At 43.3% G+C, this 25741-nt stretch overlaps 1 protein-coding gene across 4 annotated transcripts in view; it reads left to right on the forward strand.

Annotated features, from left to right (window-relative positions):
* C6H10orf90 (chromosome 6 C10orf90 homolog) overlaps positions 1-25741 on the forward strand; it is a 252619-nt gene that overhangs the window by 36008 nt on the left and 190870 nt on the right. For 2 of the 4 annotated variants that reach the window (XM_059730041.1, XM_059730043.1), the window contains exon 2: positions 22908-24981. The exons of 1 other annotated variant lie outside the window; for it this stretch is intronic. The gene's annotated coding sequence lies outside the window, so the exon portion shown is untranslated. The remainder of the gene's footprint in view (positions 1-22907; positions 24982-25741) is intronic. One more of the 4 variants, XM_019482863.2, reaches the window with a different exon arrangement.

Genomic DNA, 25741 nt, shown 5'->3' on the forward strand with positions numbered 1-25741 from the left:
GGGAGGAGCTCTGTAGCAGGAGCTGTCTCCCAGCCCTGTGTACATTATGACCCCTTCTGATGTGCACAGGGCTGGGAGACAGCTGCCGTTGCAGCCAGTAGAGCTCTCTTGGCCCTGTGAGCATTGAGACTGGCCCCCATGCTCCCTGCCAGCCCCTGTTATGACATCGTGGGGCCAAAGTAGGATAGGAGAAGCTCTGCACCAGGCTACTGCCACGGGGAACAGATTTGCTTCCAATAGGGAAGGCTTACTGCACGGTATTTTACTGCACAGTAAGCCTTTATACATAAATAGCACATGTAGATGTGCCCTATTTTCTGCTCCCTGCCCCATCTGCTGCTGTGTTGCTTTTCCCCTCCCAATCTGCCACATGCCACAGACAGAGGTTGCCTGTGCCCATGACATGCATGCTGCAGGTTGGCCATTGCTGGTCTAATTCATATTTTTCTAATTTGCCAGTGATATCTGAGTAAGAGAACAAGTACTGATGTGCATAAAGTAATCTCATCAGCATGGCATGTAGTTTCACTTCTGAGCCCTCGATTTTGTCACTTTAACCTTTTCAATGCATTGAACACGGTCTGAAGTTGCAGGCTTGTGGATGCAATCAGAGGGGAGTTCACTGAACTACCTAATACTCATGAGAATTTAAAAACTGAAAGACTTCAATTGAGCACATCACTTAGGCTGCTAGACTTAATTTCACTGTCTTTCTTGCTTATTATAAGGTCTTCCCTAGCCTAAAGTTTTTCTTTTCTTTATGCCTGAATTTTGTTGTTTTTTGTTTGCTGGAAGGTACTTTTTGTAGTGGGGGAAGATGAATTTTTACTCACAAAGCTCCACACCAGTGTGAAGCACAGGAAATGGCTGATAAAAAGCCAGAAATGCTCACATGGAAACAGAACCTAAATATTTCCAAAATCTGCCTTTTCCTATTTGTATTATGGTAGTGCCTAAAGGATCCAGAAGAAATAGGTTCTCATTTGGCTACACACCTATAACAAGAGTCCTACCACCAAAAGGTTTTTAGTCTAAATCCACTGGCACAAAAGACTGCAAGATCTTTGCATTCTCTCACTAAAGAAACAGAAAGCACTAGCTTACAAATCATAACTAGGGCATTCTTTCAACCTACCTACTCAGACTTGAAATAAAGGTATTTTTGTACAAAGGGTCACTGAAAAGTCTGGGAAGATGCTGCCTACATCAAAGTTGTGTTCTTAATTACCAGGTATATCTGAGGGTCAGTGACTGTGGAATAGACATTGTCTGCTCCAGTGCACTGGATTAATGATGAAAACTTGTATTCTTTTACCCTTGTGTTGCATTACAACTGTAGTCTAGGGATTGTGGGCCCAATGTGCAGACTAGTAACAGTACTGCCAACCCCAACCATCCAAAAATAATGAGGCAGGCCACAAAAGAAAGCATGAAATTGGATTAAAAATAATGAGATTTAAAAAAAAAAAAACAAACCAAAAAACAATAAATTGAATGATTTTGTTTGCTTTCTGCTTGGGAGCCTTCGGGATACATTTAGTTGAAAAACCTGAAAAAGTCTTCACAACTGAGAGGGTTGGGAACTTCACGTTAATCTTTTTAAAAAACGAAAGCACCCATAATCGCTCACTGCTAGGAGCAAGAGCTCTAGGAAATGCATCTAAAATGGTGAATCTCAGCAGCACTGTAATAGTAGTGCCAGGAGACTGCAGTGTCATGGGGATTCGTTCCTGGTGTCTGTCTGGTTAGAAGTCAGTAAAGAATTCTGTTGTCAGTGGAAGAGAATGGGCCAGGAATGGATCAGAGAGTAAAGGACAATTAAACAGACATTCTGTCTTCTCACAATTTTGTGCCAAATTGTGGATTAATTAGTAGGATCAGCCTCCTAAACCCTTGACCTTGAAAAACATTTTAAAACTAAATTTTTAAGTTTGAAATTACCATTCACTGGATAGGTTTGGGTTCAAGGGGAAAAAATGGTCTGTCTCAATACTGTTTGCTGGCTGCTCAGATCATTACGTGCCTATACTCATGCTCCAGGGTGAGAGGCAGGGACATTTTAATTAAAGTGACTCTTGGGAGTCACTCTAATTAAAACACTGCAGTGTCTTGTGGATTCAGTGTCCTGTATTTCAAAATGGCAGCAGGGGCACTTTAATGGAGGTCATTTGACCAGCTTTAGTTAAAACACCCCTGCTGCCCTTCTGTAATGCGGGACACTGAATACATAAGACACTACAGCGTGCTGGAGCATTGTCATTAGCAGGCTCCCAAGTCTGCTCCAATGCTTTCCAATTAGAACGTGTTGGAGCACATGTATAGGTAGGTACCGTTTGTGCTTCTCTACTCTGGGCACCAGTTTTACTATTTGTTTCAGGCACTTAAATGCCCCCCATTACCAGAGTATCTGAGCACTTTGCATTCTGTTTAATTTATTTATCCTTACAACACCTCTGTATAATAGGGAAATGCTCTTCCTGAATTTTATAGATGAGAAACTGAGGCACAGAGACAAGGCCCACATTTTAAAATGTTTTTAGGTACCTAATGATGCAATTACAACTCAATAACAACTTAAGTGCTTAGGGTCTGGAGCAGAGGTACTATAGTCACCTACCCTGGAGATCTTCAAAAAGCATCTTGATGCCCACCTTGCTGGGGTCATCTGATCCCAGCAGTCTTTCTTGCCCAAGTGCAGGGGGGCTGGACCTGATAATCTTGTCGGGTCCCTTCCAGCCCCCAACATCTATGAATATATGCAATGAAGCACTTTTAACTTGGTGCTTGTGTGTACCTATAGACACCATCAAAAGCTGTGCTTGATTTGCTAGGATAATAAAGGAAATCTGTGGCAGAGTAGGGAACTGACATCACATGTCCAGAGTCCTAACCAAGTGCTGTAAGCACTAGACAAGCCTTCCTCTCCAGAAGATACTTTCCTAACTAGAGGCAACAGATCTGAGACATGATCCAGTTTCAAATAATCCTAAACAACATTGAAATGGGGAAATCAAAAAAAGATAAAGCTTAAGTGGCAGAACTCAAAGCCTCTACAGTTTCTTTTGGGTCATCAGACCAATAAGTGAAACAGAAACATATTACCTCCTCCCCGGGATTGTCACTGTAACACTGTCCATCAAGAATCTTGAAGATCATCAGTGTCAGCAGTGATCATCAGCTTGTGAAAAGCAGTCTTGCAGTTAAGGGAACCTTATAAATTGTCTTCAACCACTGAATTAACGTTGCTTTTACAGCAAATATATTCCTGAAGCTACTTTAGTGTCAAGTTGTGCTAATAAAAAAACCCTCCATCAAATCAGCATGAATCATTTCTTATTTAAAAACAGAAAAAGCAAAAAAAAAAAAAAAAAAAAAAAAAATCAAGATAATGGGATCGGCCCTTCGCTGTTTGGGTTGCGAGTCCCTCTGTTTTTCAAAAGAGGCTTTTGCTTCTATATTATTTCAGCTGGAGGAAGCCCAGATGAAATTTTTGTTTCACATTTCTTACGGATTTAACAGGCTTTTTTTTCAGGTCAAGTACAAAAATACAAAAAATAAAGAAGAAGATAATCATTACTGTGCCTTGGTCTAGGCTGATTCACAGAACACAACATCAAGTTTGGACTCCAGCATGACAACTACATCATAATAGTTGCATCTTGAGTTAGGAATACAAAAATAAGTGCTTCCTAATGTGTCTACTTTTAGCTCAGCTGTGGCTGCTCTGTGTACAAAACCTCATTAACTTCATTGTTCATATGTACATGCAGTGGCAGGATCTGAAGCTAAGATTTCCTTGTGTTAATTGATCCATATAAGTCAGGAGGCAGTGGTGGTGAATAATAATGCAGAACTTATGCTATTGAAGTTGGGACTAAAATTATCTTGGGGAGATGGTAAACTTGAAGCCAGAACCTGCCTTCACTTGATCTGAAGCTACTTAAAGCTGTAGCTAATAATGTACCTAACAATCTGAAAATTATTCTCCTAGTTCCCAAGTAACCATGGACTTGATGGGTGAGGATCAGTATTCCATCTGACCTTTGTGAACCTTCAAAACCAGAAAAATCAAACAAGAATAGAGTTTTATTCTGTCCTTTTTTCAGTCAGCATTTTCTGAAAAGAACAAAATCAGTAAGGTATAGAATCTACATGGGGTTTTGGATGAGTGGGTTATAAGAAACACAAAAACTGTTCAGAAAAGGTCAAATTAAAAAACCTGAAAACAACAAAAACCCCAGCCCAAATGGCAAAAAAAACCAAAACGCTTTAGTTTCCACAGGAGAATGCCCTTCAAATTCTTATATTGACTTGGTGATGGCAGTACTGAATTATGACTAGGATTTCAAAAGCCTTGTGTTGAGATCTGTATATTACCAGAATGTGGACCTCAGAATCAAATACTTTTTGGATAGTATAACAGCAATCTAATCTGTTCCTGATTAATGTCTATCAGACACTGTTGTTTGATGTCTGAGATTTGGTTATTTGTTGCTATGAATCATATCATATGTCATAGGCCTGGTGTAATGAACTTAAAATAATGCAATTTAAAGTGGTATGATGAATAAATGTAAAGAATATGTGCTTTTTTTTATTCACTGAGATTTATTTTCAACCTTCCATTATCAGATTCAATATTGTAATGAATAATATAAACTAGTAATAATCTGGATTATTTATGGGTATAATGCTTGAGGTCTGCAGATGAAAAGCCACAGATTTAGTACAAAAATATTGTGAAGTATTTGAAGGGGTGCTTAGGAAATAAAGAACATTAGACAGAAGTCACGGACATCTAGTAAATAAATGGGTTCTAAGCACTTCTATGCTATGTCCAGAGTTATGAGGACTTCATGAGATTTGGATATATTTCAGGCAGCTCAGAAACATACCTGAAAAAAATAGGATCTGGAAGTAAAACATTTACTGTTAAGGAGGTTGTTACAAGCTATAAATTCTACTCTTTAAGTAAACACTATAGATTAGTTCCTATGAAAAGGAGTGGAAGGGTAATATGACAGTCACTCATACAACCTACCATGCTATACGGAGGTATAAAAGAGGAACCCACAGTATCCATAGAACACAAATAGATAGGTCGTTTATTGTCAGATCAGGTCGCTAATAGAATTGAATTAAATTGATTTTCTTTTTTTAATAAAGTCTACTAAAGGTAGTAGCTTATCAACAGTAGCTATATACAGATTGAAAACATGGCTTTTCGTCCTCCATCAGCACACAGAGTGCTGTTTCCTGCTCTGTTGTATGTGTTAGTGAGGTTATTTCCAGTGTAGAAGCAGTACTGATATCTAAGGTCAGATCCTGTCAGTTTGAAGCCTTTCACCTCATCTTTTAAAATTATTTTATTCATAATGGGTAAAGTCCCAACTCTCTGCTGGTTTAACACCATTAAATTGGTGGTAGGTCAACAAAGGAAATTAGCCATAAGTCTCTGTTCAAGTGCGGTAAAATCCATCCAACTGTAAAGGTCCTATAGTTAAAACACACATAATGGCCCATGTGATTCTAACAGAGAGCCTGGGGCTCTCTCTCACTGTAAAGGAGAAAGAGCCTAGGGATTGCCCTGCAGGGGAGACAGGGCACAGCTGCAACTGGATTGCCAGCGAGCCCAGTTAGTGAAAATAATTCAAGGGCACCTGCAGCCAATCCTGAGGAGTCACCTGACTGGAAAGGGGCAGGACCTAGGAGAGAGAAACCTGGGAAAGAGCCAGGGCAGGCAGTCTGGTCCTGGAGGCTGGGAAGGGAAGAGTTTGGCTGTGAGGTCCTAGTGCTGAGAGGTAGACTGTGAGCATGTGTCTGGAGACAGCAAGTGAAAGGGCTGTGGGCTTGGAGTAGATTAAGGTCCAAGGTTGGGTAGGAGTTGTGCTATATAACCAGGAGGCTAGAAGTCTGGTTATAGCCAGAGGGCTTATAGTTCGGTTATTGTTTACTTTTGGGTGATTTGAGTTTGGGGCTATTAAGGATTGGCAAAAGTCTCATTGGTGTCTAAGAGTCACACAACTGCCTTGAGCCCTGCCTGGGGGCCATTGGGCCCAGAGCCTGAGAAGGGCAGAGATTGGGGCCAGGGAGCCCAGCCCCTGGAGTACAGCAGAGACTTGTCCAGGGGTCTGGACAGGAAGACAGCCCAGGGGGACCCAGCAGACCGAGAGGGCACAGACAAAGGTCCTGGAGATCAAGACAAGAAGCTGGGACTCAGAAGCTTGGTCTGGTATAATGGACTGGAGCTAGAAGGCTGAAACCTGACATGGGAAATAATGGCAGATAGGCTCAGTCTAGGATCCTTAAGCAGCCTCCCTCCCAATAAGACAATAACATCACAGGTGTGGTGGGAAAGTAAGGAGGGGAGGGCACCCTAGAACTTGGGCAGGGATTGTGTGCCCATCAGCGGGGCTTCATAGCCACCCTAGGAACCCCCAAACCTGTTACAGTGATGCACAGGATGTTTATGGGAAGGTGAATTTTGCCCATAAGAGATGTCAAACAGTTGTCAGCCTAATGTTATAAGAACACTTACCTATGTCAAATGAATATTCTATGTCAATTTGGGGTGAGTAGCAGAGCTATCTGTACACAACTATTGGAAAACCCAGCATGTTTAAACCAATTCATCCCACACTAGCAGCAAAGTCTTTTTAAATACTGATTTTTTCAGTCTGGCTCCTACAGATTAATATGTCTTCAGCCTAAAAATATAGAACAGAAAAATCTCATACTTGAATAGTATACTTAAAATTGAAATGCCAGGTAAATTGCATGTATCTTTAAGTAATGTTTTGCTATCATGCTTTTAGGAAAGAACCTGTCTTTTTTTTTAAAGGCAAAATGAAATTGGGCTAGTTCCATGCTACTCATATCCAAACAAGGGAACAATTGTACCATTTAAAATCAGACATGGGATATTATCTTTGTAATAAAAGGCAATTGAGGATCTACATGAAAAATCTAATGCTTTTTCATGCTGATTTATTTTAGCTTTGAAAAAGTTAAAGCAAATGTAAACATGAATTGGTGAAGCATGAAAAAGGAATCACTGAGTGATATATTTCTGATTGATGTTGTTACAGGTGCAGATTTAAGTTTAAAAAATAGATCCATAAGCTTTTTGAATACTTGGTTACTGCTGCAGAAAAAGTGTAGGAGATTGATTATCAACATGGTATGTTGGCATAGATCAATTTTACCTAAACTAACCATAAAAATGTAGGCTACCAATACAAGGGTCAAATGATTATTGTGATAGGAAATAAATTTATTCCAAGGGACAGAGTATACACACAAACCTGCTTGCACCTCTTAGAGGACTCAGCTTCTCCCACAAAGCTTGGTACTGCAGGGAGTATATGCTTAAATTCATACCAGCTATGCAGAATGTGCATATCCAATTAAAATCAATGAACAATCACACTTGTTGGGGAACAAGCAAAAAAGTACCAAGTACTAGTAACATTCTCTTCTTCTTATCATGATAGGATTTATATCACAGTTTATTGGAAAGAATGTTACAGTTAACCTGTGGAGAGGGGCAGTTAGCTCTATGTAGCTGGATAGGTTGATAGATTGTAGGCTCGTTGCTGGAGCATGCATGTTTAAAGAGTTTTGCTTCCTTCATCTTCTTAAAGGAGCATGGGCAGATCCAGGATTTACTAAAGAGGGGCACAGCATACTGCCCCTTAGACCATGGCGGATGGGCGCACAGCATGGCTGGAGCCTCTGGGTTGGTGGGGGACACCAGGGAGCCAAGCAGTGAGCAGGTGCACAAAGGGGAAGGGACCCACCCACACATGATACTGCTGCTGTTCCCAGCTGACCCAGGGTTAGGGGGAACCCAAAGCCAATCCTGCCCTGCTTCAGCCAGGGGCTGTGGGGTCTGGCTATGTGGGGTACCAGGCTCAGCTGGGGACAGTGCTGGTGGTGGCAATTTGCTGGTTCAGGGGTGGGCAAAATGCGGCCCGTGGGCCAAATACGGCCTGCCTGAAATAATTGCCCATCCCTGTGCTGGTTCCTCCTTCTAGCAGCTGCTTCTGGCCTTCTTACCTGCCCCCTCAGCCCCTGGTGTCCTCCACTGGCTGGGAGCAGATGCTGGAGGAAGGAATCTGTGCACCACTGCTGCTGTTCCTGAATGAGACCACTCCTTTCACAGCTGCTCCCTGCAGCCCACAGCTGGAGCCAGTGATGTACTGGCAGGGGGAGGGGGACCATGCCCTGGGCACTGACCTGGTAGGGGGCACCAGCTGGGCCCTCCAGGGGGTACTCATTCCCTTTTGTGGCACTTCTGGTTTTGTTGCTGGCACTTCCAATTCCCACTTAGCAATCGGCCGCTGGGGGAACACTCACCCCCCCGCCCCCCCCCCCATCACTCTGTGATCGGCTGCAGATAGGGGGAGAGGGCGCGAATGCAACCGTTGGTCGCTGGGCACTGGAGACCCACGATATGCCACTGGCCAGAGTGGTGCAGGACAAATTCTTGGTTTCTGTCTTTGCGTATGTCAGCTGGGTTCCTCCTTCCGGTGCCTGCTCCTCAGCAGTGGAGATCACAGCTGGGGAGCAGGTGCAGGAAGAGGAAATCTGTTCACTGCCTTTTCTGTCCCATGCCAAGCCTGGGAGCCTGCACAGCTGCATCCCAAGGCTGGAGAAGAACAAGGGTGGCTCTAAGGTTTCCCTTGTGCCTGGATCAGCTGGGGACAATGGCAGCAGCAAAAAAGGAGGTGTGACCTCTGTGCTGTACCCCCCAGGATTCACCCCTGTTAGAGTGAAGGTATTTGTGAATAGCTTTGTGGATAGATGCAGAGACCTGGTCTTGATAAATGGCTGTTCTGTTTGGGTGATACTGTTTGTTAGTTCTGTAAGTCTGGTGTTGATCTGTTCCTGTTCGTTCAGCAATTTACCTGTACAAATTTATTTTTGCTATACAGGTGGTGGTATAAGAAAAAGCTTTACCACCCATATGATTACATTTTGGAACACTTTATGAATATATTTTAGTGTTTGACTCTTTTTGTTAGGCTATATTTTCTATTAAAGGTTTGCATTATTCAGCTCTATCCTCATAGTGGGAGGAAAAATAGATCATTTATATTTTGATGCACGTCTCTGCATCAAGTGCTGATCTCAGAGTCAAGTTATTTCTAGTTGAAATTGTCCTACTTACAGATATCACAGTCAGACAAACATTACAATGCTATAGGAAAGAGTGCTCTGTAATTACAGGTTTAAGATTACCATGGATTCATTAATTCACTGTACTTTATATATTATTGGTAATTAAAACTCCTAGATCAAAAGAGTCCAAATAGTTGAGAGAGTTCCAAGACTTCTCATTCCAAAACTTGCAATTTTTAATTCTGCAGATGGACTCTAACTTTATAATGTATTAAATCAAAACTCTGGATCTGAGCCCACACACATTGAAATTTTGGATCTGAATTTTATTTCATCACTAAAAGAAACAGATTAAAAATTCCTTCCATGCAGGAGGTTCTCAAACTATGATCAATTAATGTTTTTTGTCCAAATAGAGATGACTGGACAGAGTATGCTGGTTTTTAACCCTTGTTTATCTGCCAAATTGAATCTGAGTAACATATCAAACTAAACTGTGCCCCTAAATACTTGTTTATATAATTGCCGTAGGTGCCACAGAGGGCCAATGGGAGGTTAAATGGATGTGTCCTCCTGAGGAAGATGGTCCATGTGAGAATTTCACCACTAAAAATTGGCCCACAATGCAAAAGAGAATGTAAATCTGAGATCTTCTTTTCAGGCATGTTACACACTAATACTATTTTTGGTTGATGTGCAAGAGATGACACTTTGTCATGATCTCCAATCCCTCAGAGTACTTCAACATTAATACTAAGTTTATGCAACAGCATTAAAAATAATGGCGGTGTTTGAACATTTCTTTTTAAAAATAATTTTTGTCCTTACTCTAGCACTGACCAGTTGAATGGTATTAGAATGCTGTGCATCTTTCAGAGTTCAATCTCTGCTTAATCGTGGTATTTAAATGTGCCTGAAAAAACAGCCAAGAGAGGGCTTTAGATCTCTTCAGTTCAATTGCTTCACTCAAAATACTGTTCCATTTTAAATTCCCAGCTAGATAACCCTAATTTGTTTATAAAAGGATGTCTTTGAAGATATTTCTAATTAAGTAGAAAACAAAATTGCATATAATTAATGTAAGGATAACTACACAAAAGCTAGTAAATGTCCTGTGGTTCCAGACACCTGCTGGTGTTAAACCTCTTCAAGGGAATGATTATTTAGTCACAAAATATAATGATATTTGTCCTTTGATCGAGGACTTCTGTTTAAGTCCTAACTACATAATAGACAGACCTCTATAAAATGCATTCAAACTCATTAATGGAGCTAATACAACTAGCACCCCAGGGAATTTAGTCTCATAAAGTTTGTACTGTATGTTTGTACAGTGCATCACAACTGGAGCCCCATTCCTGGTTGAAGTCTCTAGGAGTTGTAATAGAAAATAATACATACAAGTGCTGCAACCACCAGAGGGTGTTTAAGTCAAAAGTTCACTGTGACAGCTTGCCTTCAGCGATCACCTACAGTGAACTAAATCTTAAATTAAACAGGACATCCTTTATATAACTAATAATTGAATCACAAGAATGCGAATAAACATTTCTCCACCTCTGATGCTGCTATCTGTGGTATTACCCATGTACACACCATTACTAACTTCATTATACCTTGTAGAAAAATACTAGACCTAAAATACATTTCTTTCCTCCACAATAGTATAATTTCCATCACAAGATATTTAAGTATGTTGGTTGATCTTGGCTTGTTATTTAGAGTTTGCAGTTCCTTTGAAGTCATCAATATCCCAGCTTCATTTTCTGGCAGAGTTAGCTCAGGGGGAAAAGAAGAAATATATCATGCATTCATTTCCACAGTTAACTGCCTATTTGGAGTCTGATCCTGTAACCCTTAATCAAGCACATTCCTGCCCTTAGTGGGAAGATGTTAAAATGCTTTAGGATACTTTTTTGCTTGTTTTTATACAGATATTCATGATTTTTAAGTGTACATATCCAGTAAGTGCAGAAGTGGGGGTTTTGCTTTTACTGATCCGCAATAGATTGTTCTTCTCTCCTCTGTTTGGAAAGGAAATAAAAGCTTTTCTTATACAAGTAAAGGGAATAGCTTCTAGAGTATAAAATATTCTGTGGCTAATTTATTTACCTCATCTCTTCTAAGAGAAGAGCTAAATCAGTTAGTAAATAATCTAAAAGGAATAATTTAGTTAAAGAGATTCCACTGACTACATGGAATCTCTATCCTTGGAAATTTTCAAGATCAGATTAGACAGACTCTTGGCTGGGATGGTTTAGTCGGGGATGATCCTGCTTTGAACAGGGGACTAGACTAAATGACCTCCTAAGGGTCCTTTCAGCCTTAACTGTATGCTTCTATGAATTAGTAATAAACATACATGCTTTTCAAAACACATGAACAGAACATACATTTGCTCTTTGGTGAGGAGGCAGGGGGTGGCAAATCTTAGACTGGGTTCCACCATTTTTAAACCAGTCTGTGTGTGCTGAACTTGTGTTCTGTCATGGGTGTAGACTGATTTCCGTTTTTTGTTTTTTGTTTTTGTTTTTATACCTATAGGCAGAGGAAGAAAATATGATTGGGGGGGTAGGGGAGAGGTTGAGTGCACGTGCGCACGATCATGTTTATACTCCCCCCCAGCAAGTAAGTCTGTTGTGGGGAAGGGGTGTGGGGGCCCAGATAGAGGCCCCCACGGTGAGGGAGGGAGGGAGGGAGTGGGGAAGGGGCAGGGGAGAGTGAGGCTGGTCATGGGACAATCGGAGCCTAGGTGACACATCCAGGGGCATGGGGGGGAAGGGGCTCCCACTGCTGCATGCAACCCAGGACAGGTGCAGAGGACAGGTGCCCCCTGGATCTGTGGGCTGAGTGGAGGGGGCTGCCACTGTGGGCTGCGCTCTGCACCCTGCTGCCAGTACCCCGGGAGTGGCGCAATGCTATGGGCCTCCTGCATGCTGGCTGAGCTGCCCACCTGGTGGTGGGAGGCATGTGGCATTGCGTGGCTGCTGGGGCACCAGAAGCAGGGTGTGGAGTGCAGTCTGCAGCAGCAGCCACCTCCACTCTGTGCACAGCGCAGATTGGGGGGCACTTATTCCCTGTGCCTGCCTCAGGGGTGCAGGCAGCAGTGGGAGCCCCTCCATGCCCCTGGATGAGCCACCCAGGCAGCAAGCATCCCATGACCTGCCCCAGGGCCCCATTTATCCCCCCCATGGGGGCCTGGATCTATCCTCCAACCCTTCCCTCCCCTGCTCCCCTTCCTGTCCATATATTTACCTACTGAGCTGGGCACTGCTCCACACACTGCCAGGCTGGGCTGAGTTCCCAGCCACTGGCAGGATCTGGCTACCGGTCTCTGTGTGCACCCATCCCCACCCCCCTGCAGCCGCCCAGAGCCTGAGATTGGACTGCGTGTGGGGGGGGGGAGACTAAGCCCCCTTAGCCCTGGCCTTCCACTGCCTATGCTTATACCAGTAAAAGTCTAATGTTTATACCTGGCCACAGTTCACCAATAACTATAAGAGTAATCTGCAATGGCAAAGACAAGAGTTGAGGCAGATGTGCATTTCTAAACAAAATTTAAACCAATAAAAGGTAAAATTAGGTAAAATAATGAAAATAATTTTTTTTTGTTCAAGGCAGGATGTCTAACTGGAGGCCTGCGATACACATTTAGCCCATGAAAGGTTAATATGTGGCGAATAGGATCCTACTGGTTGGCTACTGCCCCTCCCATTGCTCTGGCTGTCTAACCGGAGGCCCACAGCTCATAAGGACTTAACACATACCCCTTGGGCTTCAGCTTGGTTACTGCCCCTCCCATTGCTCAGCCCCTTCTTCCCCGCTCTTCTGACTTATGCTTCTTGCCCTGTTGCTGGGGGCAAGGCAGTGCAGTAGAAGTGGGGCTGTGGAGAGGTCTGTGCTGCCCATGCTTTGCTTGCAGCCAGGGAAGGAGGAGCTAGGCTGCACGTGCTAAGACTGAAGCAAGCTTCCTGCACACTGGGGGGGATTCAAGGAGGGCAGTCCCAATGATGTGCGACCTGTGCAGCATGTGGCCCAAAGGTCTGCTGCCCCAAGGCATGTAATTCCCCAGCAATCCAAAGTTGGACAGCCCTGGCTCAGGGTACTACGCTTAACTTTTGTTGGCTTATGGGAAGATTGGTGACTAGACAGCCATGTCGCAATGTGCCGCACTTAATCAATAATGGAATGTACTGATCGATTAATTCAATACAAAATGCATTTTAAACATAGGTGACATCTTGCTTTTATAAACCACTTAAAAAAATTGTAGCACCAACCAAGTGTCAGTGAATTGCTGTGGCACAAATGAGACTGATACAATTAATTATTTACCTTGAGTGTGTTAGTGTAAACCATTTGCAAATACCTTTTTTTTTTCCTTTAATGAGATCAGTACTTATTTGGGGGCCAAACTTCCTAAGGTATATCCACATTTCACTGTTAGGTTAATGGAATTTTTCAATCCAGAGTGCAGCAAGAATAAATACAGAATGAATACTATAGGTTAGGAAAACAGGATTTATTTAAAAGTGTTGTAGTTCCATTTTCAGTTTTTTAGGTGGCCTATTGCTGCAGTTTTTTAGGTGGCCTAACTCGGAGAACAAGATTTCTATCATATGTAAAAATAATTATTATGATCACCAGGATATGGTGACTCATAGCTAGTATTTTTAAGATAAGACTTGCAACCTACAATCGTGTGCTAATGTGGTTCTTATCACCACCTTTCTTTTATAAAAAGGAAAATTCTTGTCTATAAGGAATACTATAAATCATTTTTCCGAGGTAGTAGTGAATAAGTTGGTATCTGATTGGAAAAATAGACTGTGGTGCAACATAGAACAGTTATTAACCTAATGAGCCTAGAAATATACAATATAAAAATACATTTCAAGGAATTGTATTATTTTTGTAGAAATAGTTGTGTCAGACAGTCAGTTGGGTTGAATCCAAATTTTTCTCATTTCTAATTTCTCAGTCTAATTTTTCTTATTGAAACCTTTTACAAAAGTCCAACATGGACCAAATCTGCTTCTTGTATAACAGTCTTGTATACCTTGTAAAAGTGATCAATACTTCTCTTTTGCCACCCTATCATTTTACTGTGTACATCACCAAGGAATGTGAAAAAAAATATACACAAAACTAAAAGGACTATGGAATTCAATTTTACCACAAAATGGGCACATCTAAATGATACTAGGGTTCCAGGAGTCCTGGTTTTCCCGGACATGTCCTTTTTTTGGATCCTCCAATCTCTGTCCAGGAGGATCTTTTTTTTAAATATGATCAAATGTCCAGGATTTTGGTCAGCTCAGCTTCAAAGTTTTTATTAGAACTTCCCAGCTTGCCTAGCAAGGAGCTGCTTGGGTCTAGGGAGGAGCAGGGGGGAGGGCAATGCAGGCAGGCAGAGTGGTGGAAGCATCCCCGGCAGCTAGATGCAGGTAAATCTGTGTGGGGTGGGGGTTGGAGGGCCAGGGCTTGGGGACTGTCTGGGAAACTGTGGAGGGTGGGGGGCACTCGCATGTGTGTGTGAGGGGATGGTTGGGGGGGCAGTGCCTACTGACACTGGGGGAAGTTATTTGGGTGCTGGGTCTGCAGCAGGGCAGAGGAGGCACCTTCCCTTCCAGTGGGGAAAGGGGGTGGGGGCCCTCCAGGGGCAGCAGGGAGCTGCATGGCTGAGCCAGTGGCCCTGGAGCCAGTGCTCTTGCTCAAAAGGATGAGGGAGAAGACACTGCAGGGCTGGAGGGAGCAGGGGGGCTGTGGTCAGGAGTGTGGGGCACCAGCGGGGCTGGGAGGCAGGGGCTGGGGGTAAAGACTGAGTGGCACCAGCAGGGTCGGGGGTGGGGGCAGGAGGCTGTGGGTCAGGAGTGAGGGGCACTGTCAGGGGGGTTGAGGGGAGGCTGTGATTTGGGAGTGAGGGGTACTGGTGGGGTAGGGCGAGGGACTGTGGGTCAGGATTGCAGGGCACTGGCAGCACTAGGGGGATGTGGGCCAGGATTGAGGGGCACTAGCAGGGATGGGAGGGGTGCGAGTTGGGACTGAGGGGCACTAGCATGGCCCAAGGGCAAAAGGTACTGCAGGTTGGGAGTGAGGGGCATTGGCAGGGCCAGCCATCCACAGGTCAGGAGTGAGGGGCAGCAACCCAGCTATGGGGGGCAGTTGTGGCAATGTAATGGGCAAGGGGCAGGGCACTGGCATATCACTGCCCTCCCCCCAGTCATATACCCCCCTTCCCCCACACGCAACAAGTGTCCTCTTTTTTTTGGAACTGGAAATATGGGAACCCTACAAAAAACATTTACTGTGGAGTTACCTAATTAACTCCACAGTAAATGTCTCGGTGGTTACATGTACAGCCCTATTAGGTTATAGGAAACTAATACCCTCCACAGCAGAGTCAGCAGGGTAGTACTTGTATTTACAAGTACTACCCTGCTGCATAGTTTTTTACTCCACAGCAGCACATGTGTAGATGCTGACCGGGCTGGCTGGGGCACAAGGGTGATTCATGTGGGGGCTTCCTGCTGGCTAGCCCTGCACTGGAGCATCCTGATGCCCCAGACAGCCCCTCCACAGTACACTGAGCTGGGTCAGAGCATCCCCAAGCTGGCAGACTGACTGCCCAGATGCCCTGCCAGCCAGGGCCGCTCCAACTTGGATCAACATGCTGCTGCAGTCCTGGGCACACATTGAAATGGCATGCCTGCGAGCAATAAATTCTGGCATCATATGCACTGGAGTTTATTGCTTTGGATTAATTGTACATATAGACATCAGGGCTGGGCGAAGTGGCTAGTATTTGCTTCAGATTCAGATTTGGCTGATTCAGGGGACAGTTATTCAATTCAGTGATTCGAATCACCGTCCTGAATTGATTCAGCCGAATCTGATTCACAGATTTGGCTGCAGTAGAATTGGCCCCTCCCCCACCCACTCTCAATGGCTGCCCTGCCCACTCTCCCAGCTCCTGACTCTTTTTAAAAGAAGCCCTCACTCACTGGCTGCTACTAGGTGGGGTGGCGATCCCCGTTGCCCCCCGCTGCCCCATGCTGTGGGGGGGGAGGCTCTGCTATGAGACCCCTGCCCGCTTTCCCAGCCCCCCCATGGTTGCCCTACCCACCCCAGCTCCTGGCTCCAGCATTTGCTGGATGCTGTCAGGCGGGGGGTGATCCCTGCTGCCCCCCCACTGCCCCGCACTGTGTGGGGGGTTCTGGCATAAGCCCTCAGAAGTCCCGAGGCTGCTGCAGCAGCTGGTATGTCTGAGTTTGTTTGTTTTTTTTAAAGGGCCAGGAGGTGTGGGGGTGCTGGAGGAATGGCAGGGGGTCAGGGGGCTCCTGGCAGAGCACTCCAGGCAGCATGAGGCAGTGGGGATCACCCCTGCCTGGCAGCAGCCAGTGAGTGCAGGCTTTTTTTAAGGAGCCCGGAGCTGGAGCTGGGCAGGGTAGTCATGCGGGGACTGGGAGACGGGGGGCAGGTTGGGGGCACTTAGGGGGGCTGGGGGAGCAGGCAGGGGATGGGGCCTGGCAGGGGTCTCCCCATGGTCCCCTCACCCTCTGCAGCCCTCCCTCCCTCGCCCCCTACTTACTAGTATGGAGTCTGGGTCCACCTCCCTGCTGCAGCAAGCAGGGACTGCCCAAATTGCCAAAGCTCTCTGAAATGATTTGGAGAGCTTCAAATTGACTCAGACCTTTTTAATTGGTCTCTTGATTCAATTCAGCCACCAAATCAGGCCAAATCTCTTCCAAATCGAATCAGCACCCGAAGCTTCACACAGCCTTAATGGACATGCCCAGTCACTGCTGAATTAATACTTTGGTAAGATAAGGACAAAATCCTATTTCACTCTGTGAGCTCAAATGGTACTTACCCAATCATGTAAGTGTTGTCTTTAGCACTTATGCACAGTTTATCATCCTATTCCATGTACAGTGTGGACACACACATCTAATATGGCTACTTATCTAACCAGAGTGGATCTATGATTTTGAAAAGAGCTAAAATCAGTTTATATGTCTGTGAAATAGGAGAAAGAGACTAGGAGCAGCTAGCAAACAGTAAAATTGCCCTAAGAAAGTTTTGTTTGATTACCAGAATATCAAGACCATTAAAAAGGAGAGGTGATCATTAACACCTTTGGATTGAAGCCATTAAGTCAACTGACTCCCTTAGCTGACTAAATTAATGTTCAGCCATGGCTGCTGCACTGCAGAGCAGAAATCAAAGCAGGTGCTTCTATCCCAGGATGAAAATCAGCTTCCTAGCTTAAAACATGCATCCCAATTTGGGGGGGAAATGTGCTTGTTCTATGTAAGAACGTATAGTAATTTAAGAAGAAAAAAAGGAAATAAGAAAAAAAGAGGTGAATGGAGAGATAGAAGAAGTACTTACAATATGATGGTGCTACTGACTGAGCAAGAGCTATGGTACTGTCCTTGGGGAGCTGGTGTGTAGGAACTGCAGACCTGAGAGGTGGATCTTCAGGGCCTTAGCCATGGTAAAATTATAATGAAAATTGTGTTTTTAATGAAGTACACTTTTCATAAAACAAAACCTACCTGAAAAAACGTAATTAAAAAGTGGGATTATTGACTGTCTACTAAGGTGGTTGAAGAGTTTGAAAACTGAACGTTTGACCATATTTTAAAAATGTAAAAATTCAAAAAAGTCCTATAGCTTTTGTTTGTACAATATATCAGATACTGGGGCTTCCTTGCTTCCTGTGATATAATTTGGGATGGACTCCTATATCTGGAGTTCAGAATATCCCTGAACATGAGTGACAAAAAGATGAGTTGAAGATGAGTGGTTCTTTCTTGTGAGAAGCAGTGCATAATACCTCTCTTTTCGCTCATCAGCTTCCTCTTGTTAATAGCATTGAAGCCAGCACTATTCTGCTACCTTCAACCCCATTGACTTATCTAGGGATCTACCATATAGCTTCATCCAAGTCAATAGGACATGTGTGACTAAATTTTAAGTAGCTCCTTGAAAAAGTATGGATTTTCAAGTGTGGCTAACTCTTGAAATGAAACTCTTGAAAGTTTTGTGCTCCTTTCATAGACAGGAATATGTGAAATAACATTCTAACAACTGATTGCACAACATTTCTAATACTAACTCTAGAAATCATTTGATCTCTCTTACTTCAGTATAAATCAGGGGTGACTCTGTGGCTATAAATGGTGTTACACAAGTGCAGCTGAGAAGTAATTCAAGTTCTTCTCAAATAAAGAGTGTGAATTTCATAAGTAGATACTTATAGTTTACTTGCCACAACTTGTATGTTTAGGAAAGAGGAAGAGCAGATCTTTGTAAAATATCTGGCAAATCTCTGTGCAAGTGTTCAGAAGGTTATTCTTTTGGTTATATAACTAAGTAGCCTGCAAAGGGGAAAAATACACACATCCTCTCGAGCAGAAAATAATGGCCAATTTATCAGACCTTGAAACTAGTGTGCTTACCTGAAGGTGATATTATGCCCCTTACCCCCTGCCCTTGGAGATATTATGTCCCTTATGCTACCTGCCCTTGTCCAAAGCTTATTCTCAAAGGTAGACCAGAAGTAGTTTGGTCATATTTCTTTGCATGTGAACCATCAAGGAAATGCCTATATGAACATAACCAGCATTCAGGGATGTGCACACCTCTCTGGCCGAGAGAAAAGTCATCCAAATTTCTCCTCAACCTCCTTCATTTCCTGGGATACCAGACAGATTTTTTTTAAACTCTCTACCAGCAGGAGCCAGAGCTCACCCAGAACTGATCAGTTGGTGTTTACCAGACCCTGCCTGTGTTACAGTCTACCAGACCTTGCTCCTGGTCACAGAGTTTTCCTAGGATGCTTCTATCTCGGCACCAGCTCCACACACATCTCCACCTGGTGCTAGAATAGAGCTTTTTTCTCTTCCTTTGACCTCAGTGGTACACCCAACAAGGCTGCCAACCACAACCATATCCCCAGTGAACATGGTCAAGAGGGTCTCTCTTACCTTCTCAAGACAGATGCATTTTGAAAAGTTTCCCTTCTACAGGACAAGGTGGCATTATATTGCGGAAAGGGAAATCTGTTGTTGTATCTATTAAGGGTAGTGGCTGATGCAGGGACATTGATTCATGGTTCTGTGCTATATTTCCAAGCACTGGCTTCATTTTCTATGTGAAAATTCACACTAGAAAAGCTGGGGTTGTAATGCTGCTTTCAAGAGAAATCCTAGCCCAGTAAAGCCAATGGCAGAAGTCTCTCAGACTTCACTCTCATTGGTTTGTCATAGGGGCAGGGTTTCACCCAACATGTTTCTGCTTGGCTCAAAGGAGAAATTCAGATTTGTATCAGGGGTTCAACACAAACAAAATTCATTTTGCCATTGCAACTCAGTTGGAGCTGATGGGAGTTCACTAAACAGAATTCATAGATTCATAGATGTTAGGGTCGGAAGGGACCTCAATACATCATCGAGTCTGACCCCCTGCATAGGCAGGAAAGAGTGCTGGGTCTAGATGACCCCAGCTAGATGGTTATCTAACCTCCTCTTGAAGATCCCCAGGGTCGGGGAGAGCACCACCTCCCTTGGGAGCCCATTCCAGACCTTGGCTACTCTAACTGTGAAGAAGTTCTTCCTAATGTCCAGTCTAAATCTGCTCTCTGCTAGCTTATGGTCATTATTTCTTGTAACCCCCCAGGGGTGCCTTGGTGAGTAAAGCCTCACCAATTCCCTTCTGTGCCCCCATGATGAACTTCTAGGCAGCCACCAGGTTGCCTCTCAACCTTCTCTTGCGGAGGCTGAAGAGGTCCAGGTGCCCTAGTCTCCCCTCATAGGGCTTGGTCTGCAAGCCCTTAACCATTCGTGTGGCCCTTCTCTGGACCCTCTCCAGGTTATCCACCTCCCTCTTGAAGTGTGGCACCCAAAATTGCATGCAGTACTCCAACTGCGGTCTGACCAGCACCCAATAGAGGGGAAGTATCACCTCCTTGGTTCTGTTCGTCATGCATCTGCTGATGCACAATAAAGTGCCATTAGCTTTTCTGATGACTTTGTCACACTGACAACTCATGTTCATCTTGGAGTCTACTAGGACTCCAAGATCCCTTTCCACTTCTGTGCCTCCAAGCAGGTCATTTCCTAGGCAGTAGGTATGCTGGACATTTTTCCTCCCTAGGTGCAGCACTTTGCATATCTCCTTATTGAATTGCATTCTGTTGTTTTCTGCCCATATGTCCAACCTGTCCAGGTCTGCTTGTAGTTGTTCCCTGCCCTCCGGCGTGTCCACTTCTCCCCACAGTTTTGTGTCATCTGCAAACTTGGACAGAGTACACTTCACTCCCTCATCCAAGTCACTGATGAAGACATTGAAGAGTGTCGGTCCAAGGACTGAGCCCTGTGGGACCCCACTGCCCACACCCTTCCAGGTCGATACCGACCCATCCACCACGACTCTCTGGGTGCGACCCTCTAGCCAATTCGCCACCCACCAGACTGTGCAGTCATCCAAGTCACAGCCTCTTAACTTGTTCACCAGTATGGGGTGGGATACCGTATCGAAGGCCTTCCTGAAGTCTAAGTATATGACATCAACCCCTACTCCTGCGTCCAGGTGTTTTGTAACCTGGTCATATAAAGAGACTAGATTAGTCAGGCATGATCTACCTGCTACAAACCCGTGCTAGTTTCCCCTCAGCATAATTTGTCCTGCCGGGCTCTCGCAAATGTGAGCCTTGATAATTTTTTCAAAGACTTTGCCTAGGATGGAGGTGAGACTGACTGGCCTATAGTTGCCTGGATCCTCCTTCCTCCCCTTCTTGAAAATGGGGACCACGTTGGCCTTTTTCCAGTCCTCCAGGACCTGGCCCGTGCGCCATGAGTGTTCAAATATTTCCGCCAGTGGCTCTGCAATGACGTCAGCCAGTGCCTTCAGTACCCTGGGATGGAGCTCATCCAGGCCTGCCGACTTAAACGCATCCAGTTCCTCCAGGTGCCTCTGCACCATCTCAGTGTCTACGCTTGGTAGCCTGGCATCCTGCTGCTGCCTCTCTACAATCCCAGTGAGAGCCTTGTCTTGCCCCTCGCTTAGGAACGCTGAGGCAAAGGACTCATTGAGGAGTTCAGCCTTGTCCCCTCTTTCCGTCACCAATTGCTTATGCCCATTTAGTAGAGGTCTTATTCCAGCCTGGGCCTTCCTTTTACTCCCTATATATCTAAAGAACAATTTTTTGTTATCCTTAACTTGGGATGCCATCCTCAGCTCCATGGTAGCTTTGGCCTGTCTGCCTCCCTACAAGTGTGAGCAGAGGAGGTATACTCCTCTTTAGTAATCTCTCCCTGTTTCCCCTTTTTTATGTCCCCCTTTTAGCCTGTAGACTGCTCTGGATTTCTCTGGTCATCCAAGGAAGCCTCTTGGCCCCTTTCCCTGTTTTCCCCCGCATCGGGATCGTCTCCCTCTGTGCCCGAAGGATCATTTCCTTAAGGCACAGCCACCCTTCCTGGGCTCCCAACTCTTTAAAACTCTTGCTCTGCAGTGCGTCCTTGACTAAACGCCTGAGTTCATTGAAATCAGAATGTGGCATTTCGTTTTGTATTTGTTACGAGGCTGCAACATATCTTTGATTTCTGCATTAAGAGTAACAAACAAATTAGAGATAAATGAGTCAGTACTATTACTTTTTTCCATTTGCAATTATGTTAGCGCTCACACGTTGCCCTATGGTGCAACAGCAGTGTGCAGCACCCCCCCCCCCATTGTAGTGCACCCCTATGGCGACATAGTGGTGAAATCTAACCATGCACTGCGTGCATGGCGCAGTATGGATGGTTACTGCACTGCAATGTGTAGACAATGACATGCCCACAGGAATATAGAGCTAGTTCTTGTTTCTGTTGCCATGGAAGTTTTGTCCTATGGCAGAAGAGAGAATGTACCTTAAAACAGTAAAAGGGAAGGCTGGCCTGAGGTCATTGATTGTCACTGTTTCTACAAAGAGAATATTGTAAATATATTACTTTTAACTGGACATTTTAATTCATGTCAAATTACAAAAAATTGAGTCTTGGAAGTTTAAAAAGAAATTGTTACTATTGAAGAGAATTATCACATTAACTATGAATGTTTATAATGCTTAGGGGAATTATGGAAGATGGGTGTGTTGAGAAGAACTCGGGGTGGAAAGAGTAACCTAACCTTCAATTTGTAAAAGTTTAATAGTGGGGGAACTATTGATGTCTATTTTTAGGAAGCTGCTTTATCTTTTTTTCTATTTATATCATGTAAAAAGAGAACTTCCAGTGGTAACTGAGAGAAATAGATGGATGGTTTACCTAAAAGGAACAGGATTCAGCAGTGTTAAATTTGAGACTGAGCACAACATAATTCACCCATTCTGAATTATTTTGAGAATGATATTATTACTTTTTACAGGCTTTATACTTTTGAAATGTCATTTCCTGAAAAAGAATGCCACAAAACTTTGTCTGTACTTGCTGCATATAAGGCCTTTTTTTTTTTTTTTGGTCTGTAGATGTCCTTAATTCATTGGAAAGAGTAATATTACAGTGCAATTGCTCTGTAATGTTACTGTAATTTTGTATTGTATGAATCTTTTCAAAGCTGGGGTATAAATTGTTCTTAGAAAAATACTAAAATAGCTTGTACAGTTGGATGGAAAGTTGGATGAACCAATTAAAATATGGCTTGACAGTATGGTGGAAGAATGGTTAAGGTATCTCACTATAGCTTTGGAGGGGCAAGCTCAATGCCTGCTAGACTCATGCCAACTGCTTTTTCAGGGGGAGTCAAAGGTCACCTGGTCCTGACGGTAGCCATGTCACTCCTTTACGCGCCTTACCCTTACTAGCTCAATGGTAAGATTGTCAGGTTTGGAAGGACCTTTGACTCAACTAAGCTACTCGTATCCAACTGTAGGACTTCTGGAACTAAAGCTTACAGGTTTGTCTGTTTTGACTGCAAGCATGTTTTTATATTTTTTTTTCTAGATTGTTTAATTGCTTTCAACACCTGGAGTTTGTAAGCTGTCTGAAACAGTGAACTATCTGCAGCCTTTATGTCTGAATTGGATATCTGAAGTAAAACTTTCAGAAGTCCCTTAGTATTTAGAAGTCTAATTTTCCCTGACTTTCACTGAGATTTACTTTTGTAAGTGGCAAGATAATTTTTGAAAATGGGATTTAGGCTCCTAAATCACTTAGGTATGAGAATTTTCTGTTTGGTTCACAAAAAGAGCTCAGGATTCAAAAAGATTGGCATGGAACTAATTAAAATCAGTGGTTTTCTATTGTTCTGTAATTTCATGAATAGGTCATGTCTCTCTAATGGTAATGGAGGGCAATAGAAAGTCCTTTAGCCATTGAATTCCAACTGATACCTGAAGAGAAAGTGAAAATCAAAGCCTTGTGATCTAAAAGCTAAAGGGCATCGTTAGTTTGGCAGAATAAGGAGGACGTTTTTTGCAAGGAAGTGAAATGGAAAATAAACCTCACTATAAACCAATTTCAGATTGCCTTTTCTATGTAGGCAAGAAATAAGTTGAATGGGAGAGGGACAATGGGGCACAATTTTGGGAAGTCAGCTAACTACAAATCTGCAGAGTCCTCATTGCCCAGGCCCCTGAAGCCAGACTTCATTTTCCTTTTGCTTATTTATTACATTGATAGTATATGATGGCTTTCCCAACTAAGGCTCAGGGTGGCTTACAGTAAGAAAACAAATAACATATAAAAGGAAGTAGAATATTAAAACATTTTGAAAACTCCCTCAAACAATATACCCATTTAGCCCTGATTGCTATGCCTGCCCAAATACGAAAGTCTTACAGTGCCTCCGGAAGTTGTTCAGGCTTGGGCTCTGGGAGGCCCCGAGAGTGAGTTCCAGAGTTAAGAAGCACCTACTGAGAACCATCTCCCATGTGTGTCCCAAGCAAACTTGGCATATTGATGGTACTTGCAGGTGGTCACTCTCAGCTGATCTTAGGAATTGCCATGGGGTATAAGGGAGAAGGCAGTTCCTTAAATATGGTAGGTCTCATACCATTCAGGGCCCTGTAGGTCAAAATGAGTACCTTGAATTATTTCCAGAATGCTATTGGAAGCCAGTGCAGATTCTGGGACGCTGGAGAAATGGTTGGGTCTGGGGTATGCTAAATATTTTTTAATACAGGCTGTCCAATTACTCAAATAGATTGCTCCCAGTTACTTTCATATATGTAGCTGACTAAAGGAAATATCAATAGAAATATTCTGAAACATTTTTCTGGTGCTAGAACAGCCTTTGAAAGTACTTAAATTATGTGTTCCTTGCTGCTAGTCACACAATCTCCTTGGTATCTGCTGTTTATTTAGATATGATTATAACCTAACAAGGTTGCAAGCCTACAACCTTTATTTTTTTTGTTTAGTTACCAACGTAACAAACAACTTTTTCTACATTATTTGCTCATTATTCGCTGCTTCAAACACCCCTCTCTTGGTACATAATCTAATTTACAAAATAATTGGGAAAATGATATAGTATAATTAGCATTCAAAATTCTGTTTTAATCCATGTGGCTGTAGGTCAGTTCAGAAGTAGTAGTTGCAATTAGTTCTTAACTGTTTCTTTCTTTCTTTCTTTTTTTTGGTCTGTTACAAAAATCACACCACATCACCTTGGACTGAGGTCTCATCAACTAAAAGGCTTGGTAACCTTCAAGGTAATAGAGTGCTGATGACTCATTTAGAGGAGCACTTCCATTTTTGACATTCCTGAACTAAAGGTTTTATCTGCCCCACTTCTAAAGTCAAAGGGAGTTTTGCAATTGACTTCAGCAAGAACATGATCACAGCCTAAATCCATGTTGTGCTGCTGGTGAGTACTGCGCTACCATAGCTGTTGTAATTTGTGCTCTTTACATTTTTGTGATGCTTATTTTGTAAAAGCAGGGTGCTGCTAGCTCTAACGGCCTGGACATATTCCAACTTGGGTAATACTACTTCTGTAAAATTCACCTTGAAGCTTCAACTAGAATAGTTCCTTGCTTACTATTCAAAAAAGAAACATCTAAAGCAACAAACTGGAATGCATAGTATTATAACTGGAAATGCCAATTTTATAAATGCTATATATGGATAAACAATATTTTGACTGCTATGCCTATGACTGCTGTAGGCTTTAAAAAAATAGGATGGAACTTGGGAGGTCACCTTTTACAGCCCCCTACCCCAAGGTAGAATGAACTCTACCTAAACCATTCCTGACACATGATTCCCACCTACTCTTAAAAACCTTCAGTGAGGGATATTCCACAACTTCCCTAAGTGATCAGTCATGATGCTTAATTATCTTAGTTAGAAAGCTTTTCCCAGTATCTAAGCTAGACCTCCCTAACTTTAATTTAAATCTATTGCTTCCTATACTATCTCTAGTGAGTCTTGAGAAATATATATATATTACCTTTGTTTCTGTAGCATCCTTTTGTATATTTCAAGACAGTTATCATATCTCCCTTCAGTCTTTTTTGAAGACTTAAAAAAATAATCAATTCTTTGATTCTTTCCTCATAGGTTTTTTTCTTGACCACTAATCATTTTGTTGCTTTCCTCTCGATTCTCTCCAATAGGTTCACACC

The sequence above is a fragment of the Alligator mississippiensis genome, chromosome 6 (genome assembly GCF_030867095.1).
Source record: "Alligator mississippiensis isolate rAllMis1 chromosome 6, rAllMis1, whole genome shotgun sequence".
Lineage (NCBI taxonomy): Eukaryota > Metazoa > Chordata > Crocodylia > Alligatoridae > Alligator > Alligator mississippiensis.